The following is a 6539-nucleotide window of genomic DNA, read 5'->3' on the forward strand; positions in this document are numbered from 1 at the left end:
TAAGTAGAACTGTACAGTGTAAGGATTGGAGTGTTATATATGCACATACTAAAGATAAAAAAAGAATTCCATATGCATACTGTATTGCTATCATTGATTTGTGAAAAAAGCATTTGTGTTAGTTTGTTTAGTTCAGAGATGTCATGGCAATGTCATTATATGTCAGGATAACTGTAAATAGGGAGTACAGTGGCACAGAGCATAGCAATGCTGCTTCACATGGTTCCAGGTTTGATCATGAGCTAAGGTTAGTGAACATGGAAATGCACGTTCCACATGCGTGTGAATGAATTTATGAATAGATCTATGAATGTGTGGATCACTGCTATGGACTACCGTCCCATCATAGGTCCTGCATTGGTCCTGCATATCGCCAAGCTTGTACTAAAGATTAATGAACGAAAATCTGAAAGTATGCCCTCTGGTGATGATTCCTGGCAGTACAGCCAGAATTCTGCACCAGCAACCCCACTAAGAGAAAATCTCAATTTTTAAAAAACTTTAACCAAATTTACCTTCAAATTGTTCAAAATTTGCTTGTTTATTTGTTGTTTTTTGTATATTTAAGGGTTAAGTACTTGTGTTTATTATTATTAAATGATTATTCTTCATTATCACTTGATGGTGGAAAAAATTTAGCATGTTTGACAATAATTCTTAAGGTCCAGAGTCCACAAAACCATCAGTACCTAATGCAGACAATGGGTAATGCACTTTTATGTCAAATCGATTATGTCTAGATATACACGAACATTAAAGAGGAAAAGAAAATCAGCATTACCATACAAAGTTACAAACATTATGTGTTTATTATTTGCTGATTACTAATAAAACCTCTTTGGATCTCACAACACATTTCACTTTATATACAAATATTTCCTGCAGTATATTAAACACTGTGCATGAGTTTAGTGAATAGACATATCTTTGGAAGAGGTGATTATCTTTTATGTTACACACACTTTTCTTATACTTTATTAAATGGTTGCATATGGTTCTATGGGAGGCAAAGAAATTCAGAGAGTAACAATCATTTTAACCACATCATTCCTTTTTATTAAACTTGAGTGTTAAAAAAATATCAAAACTCACCACAAGCATCATTTTGTGCTGTTTTGTACACTCATGTTCACAACATTACAGTAAGCATATCAACTCCGAAAAATGTTTTAATCGCCTTTTTACTTATAATTTAAACTCTTTAAATATAATATAAAAACGTATTTCCTGATATACACACACAGTTACTGTGCTCTTTATTATGAACAGCTGTACACAATTATTAAATCATCACATCATGCAGACGCAGGCCATCAGCTTGTGATCTCAATGATATGAATGTAAAATTTAGTCTATTTAATATAGTCTATATGTCATACACGATGACATTAATCATAAACCAAAAGTTTTGGTTTTATTAAGTATACAACTTCACACATATGTATATACAAAGTCTCAATAAATAATTATAATTAAATACATGTAACAGTTTGAACACGTTTTCATACACACATATGATATATATATATATATATACACACACACACACACACACGCAGAGTAATGGAGTGATTATGATATATTTTTTAAAATTACCTCTAGTAACCCTAAATGATTAATAATTATTATTATTATAATTACCCTAAATGCATTATGGACCAAACCACCATAGTCTGACAAATGCCAACCCAGCTGATCAACCCTAGCTGAATGTTTATTCATTAATCAATTACTCTCAGAACTCATCAAACCTTGTTTAAAAGGAACTGGTTTAAATTCAAAGTGAACAGATTTAACTTTATATTAGATGAAATCACATTGAAGCTGCCATTTATTTGTGCATCAGTTGCTTTTAAACTTTATATATCACATAAATGTAGAATCTAAATGAAAATGAATGATCTGCCTTGTTTATGTTTTTTAGACTGGTAAATAAAAATTAAACACAACACTGTAGTCAGGATTGATTTGTTGTGTTGATTTCTTTTTTAGTAACAATCCAGGAACTAGATGCCAAAACACAGGCCGAACTGGAGGACCATCTAGGCCTATGGGTAAGGGCTGGTAGTAGGGAAATTTTCTAAAATGCTTATGATTATAATGCTATGTTCTGGTAATAAATGTAGACAAGTCACAAAGAAGCTGGAAAATGTCTAAAGCACATGGTTTACTAGTTTGACCAGCTCAGACTGTGTTTAGGCAGCTGGTAACTTTTTAGATCAAGCTGGATGTTTCTCAGCAGGACAGAATTAAGTGGTAGAATACAAGCTGAATTTAAATAAAACTTCTTTATTATTATTATTATTATTGTAAAAAGCTATTTATTGTTGTTATTAATATTCATAATTTAGTTACACTGAAGCTGTATTAATACACCACTACAACCAAGATGGAGGTAAAACAAATAAATCTGGCAACACTGCAACGACTGCGCACGGCTCGCGGATTCCTTCAGCCATAATGCAAACACACACACACACACACACACACACTCACTAGGTTCAGTGAAATGGCCATCACCATCCGGACACACACAAACCCTGTTAGTGAAGTGGATCTGTTTAATTTTCCGTCCATACACTACTATCCCATCAAGTCATTACGTCACCTAGTATACGTAGCTAGCATAATATAGCCTCGTATAATTTATTATATATTACCTCGTTTTGGTAACTATAGAAATAGGACTTTTTAATAGCCATATTCATTATTCATTGATTTCACCACACGAATATCTACACAACAATTCAAATAAAATAGAGGTATTTGTGGAAACCACGCGTTTCCATGGTAATATGCACTTCCGCCCCGAGAGCCTCCTCAGTGTTGGGTGTTTTCCTCATTAACTAAATAATTCATAAGAAACGATAGAACAGATTCTAATATATCAAGCATCGTGTTCTTTAATAAATAATGATGGTGGTGAAAGTTTGTCTTCTTGAATATATTTTTGACATAAATAAGTGGAATGAGGCAGAGATAAGCGGGATATAAAAGGATTTTGATAGTTGACGCCTTGCGCATGCGCAGTAAAGCCACACACTATCCTTTAGAATTTAAGGTGTGTGTGTGTGTGTGTGTGTGTGTGTGTGTGTGTGAGCGAGAAAAAGAGAGAGAGAGACTTGAATATCTGGTTAGAGTTATCTTTAGGTGTTAATTAAATGCATTCATTAGCAAAATTAATAATCTCAGTGGAAAAAGTCCTCACAAGGATAATAAGATAAAAATGTGTGTGAGACTTGAATATCTGGTTAGAGTTATGTTTAGGCATTAATTAAAAGCATTCATAAGCAGAATTAATAATCTCAGTGGAAAAGGTCCTCACAAGAATAGGAAGACAAAAACATTGTGTGTGCGTCTGTGTGTGAAGGAGAACTAAAAGAATCATCTTACTGATGTGATGTTTGTGCAGCTCCCTCCCAGAGCACTAAATCAATACATTTGGAGCTGTAGTTGTCTCTGTCTATCTTTGTTAAGGTGGTTTTGCACATCATGGCTTATTCCTTACAGTGTACAGGCTGTAATGACAACAGAATTCCATAATTCATGCCTATTCAGAGACAGAATTCAAAAATTGTATACAAATTTTCACATTAATATCACCTTCCATGAAATGTACATGCATATGGACAGTAAAATATGTACCAAATTGGATTTCAGTAAAATTCTTACCCATAATATCTACTTCTTTTATTTTCAGACAGTTTGCTATTTAGATGCCAGGAATGAGGGAATACCTTAAATCTCAGCGGTGAGGATTCGGTCGCTCCTCCTCAGTCTCCAGGGCTTGGCCATGTGAGCTGTGTGCATTAGTGATGTCCTGGGATTTGAAGGGAGAGAGTTTACACTGCCTGGTGAAACCACTTTGTTGAACTCACCATCATATACAATCATCCATATAGCCTAAAAAATGTAGATTTCTTACTTACTTTTTCTTTTTTTTTTTTACAAGAACAGTGATGTCAGGGAATATCTGGTTTATTTAATCAATAGTTTTATAATGTTTTTTAAATTTTTTTTTATGGGATGTAATAGAGAAGATAAGATCTGTATGGGTTCTTGATTGTATTTGAATTATACGTCTGTCATGGACTAATTCTTTTGGCTCATTCAGATTCCGGTAAGTGGCAACTGCATTGTTTCAGGCAACAACATGGATAATATTGCTCTCATTGTCTTTAAGGATCTACTACTATGAATCCTGGTTCTCTATAGTAAAGAAGCCACTAATAAAGAATAGCCAGAGGGACTGCACCTTTTTATTTACTGTGGTGAGAATCACAGCCCACTATTATCATTAAATTAATTTGATTTATTATGTTTAGTTAATGAATGGAAACATTGGATGAATACATTTCAATAATGAGCCTGAAATTTCTATATAAAAATAATCTTTTTTTAGTGTTTAAGGGTCCTTGGAGTTTTTTTGTAGTTAAAAATGCCACATATTGCGAATTTGTTTTTGAACATTTGCTGTAAAAATATAAAGATTGAGCAGATTTATCATAGAACACAATAAGAATAAAAAATATTGTTATATAAAATGCAGGACATCATATTTAAAAAGTTTTTTTAAATCAAATAATCATTATTAAAATGAATGAAAATCATATTATTTCTTTTCATCGGTTGAATTATTCAGTTTACTTCCAGTTAGCTACATTTGCTTTATTTTTAGGTAATCTGGATTACCCAGTAATATCAGGAATATCAGTAATAAACCACTAATACTAATGACAGAGATGTTCTTTGCTTTGTGACATGGTGCATTATTGTGCTGAATGTAGCCATTAAAAAAATGTTCAGTTGTAGCCATCTACAGATGTTCATGGTAAGCAACAGTAAGGTTGTGGTATTCACGCAGTGATTTATTGTTATTAGCAAGCCCAAAGTGTGCCAAGAAAACATTCCCAACACCATAATACCACAGCTGGACTAGTGTACTGTTGACACAAGACACAATGTTGTGTCCATGCTGTTTGTACCAAATCCAGCTGTCTATTTTGGGGAGCCTGTGCCCGTTGCAGCCTCTGCTGTTGGTTCTTAGCTGAAAGAATTGAAATCTAATGTGGTGTTCTGCTGTTGTAGCCTGTTTACCGCATGCTTTATTGTGTTAAGATATACCTTTATTCGTCCCACAGTGGGGAAATATTTCTGTTACAGCAGCAACAAAAAGTAAAGTGCAAATATGTAAAATAAAATAAAAAGTAGAAACATGATACAGTATATAGTATATACAACACAATGTATAAATACAAACATTTATTTGTGATTGTGAATACATTTTTGCTCGCCACAATTGCACAGTGCTTATCTGAGGTAATGTATAGCTTTAATGTCAGTTAGAAGCAATCTGGCCATTCTTTGTTTACCACAATCATAAACAAAACGTTTCTGTTTGCACAACTGCCACTCGCTTGTTGTTAAACCAGCCCGTCAACAATTGTGTGTGTGGTCAGAAGATACACATATTGATAGATAAATATGTACATTTTTCAATGAGACCCCACAAGACCTTTTTTTATTATTGGAAATGCACTTATTACTTTACATTATTATCTTTTGGAGGGTGTAACTGTGTACAATCATGGTTGCAATGTACTTGCATAGCCAGATGATGGTACTGTTATAAAGAAAAATAAATATATAAATAAATACAGTCTCCCATCTAAATATGCATTACTTCAGGTAAAAAAAATAAACAAATAAATAAATAAATGTAAAAAAAGAAAAAAAAAATACACACACACACACACACACACACACACACACACACACACACACACACACACACACACATATATATATATATATAAATGACTGGAAACCCAAATGTTCTGAAATTATTGTGATGCAATAATTATGATTCCTTTTCATGATTACTAATTTGCTTTCATATCTAGAGGAATTAACAGAAGTGCTTTTTATTGTTTCTTTTTTAATCAAAAACAGACCCTTATATTAATACAGATAACCCAGGGTCCAAAAATACTATCAAGATTATTATAATACCTTTGGAGCAGAACATTTACATACCTTTGGTGTTTGTACATAACAGTATAAAAAATAGTGCTCATTTCATTTTTCGGTTCAATCAAATATTAAAAGACAGACACATCTTTTACAATTCATGTATACACAATTACAAACGTTCCTTCCGATCGTATGACTCATAGTACCATTAATGATTGTCTAGCAGTTTTCCTATTAAAATGAATGCGGTTGCAAATGGAAACTGGAAGACATTCACTTACTACAGCTGTAACTTTATGATTCATATTATTTTTTTAATATTTATGATGCACTCAAAGGATCATACAATGTCTCTTTCAGAAAGCAAGGGATGATTTCTATGGGAAATGTTCTGTTGTTTAATGGTCTAAAGCAGGATGTTTAAGGCTAATTGAATTAAGAATGATGCTGATATTTGGTTTTATTTAGATCAAACATACATATTTTTATATGGATACTTTTTATTATATGACATTTCATATGACATTGCTGTTCAAAAGTTTGAAATCATTTATAAAATGTCAAGA

This window comes from Silurus meridionalis, chromosome 19 (assembly GCF_014805685.1).
Source record: "Silurus meridionalis isolate SWU-2019-XX chromosome 19, ASM1480568v1, whole genome shotgun sequence".
Classification (NCBI taxonomy): Eukaryota; Metazoa; Chordata; class Actinopteri; order Siluriformes; family Siluridae; genus Silurus; species Silurus meridionalis.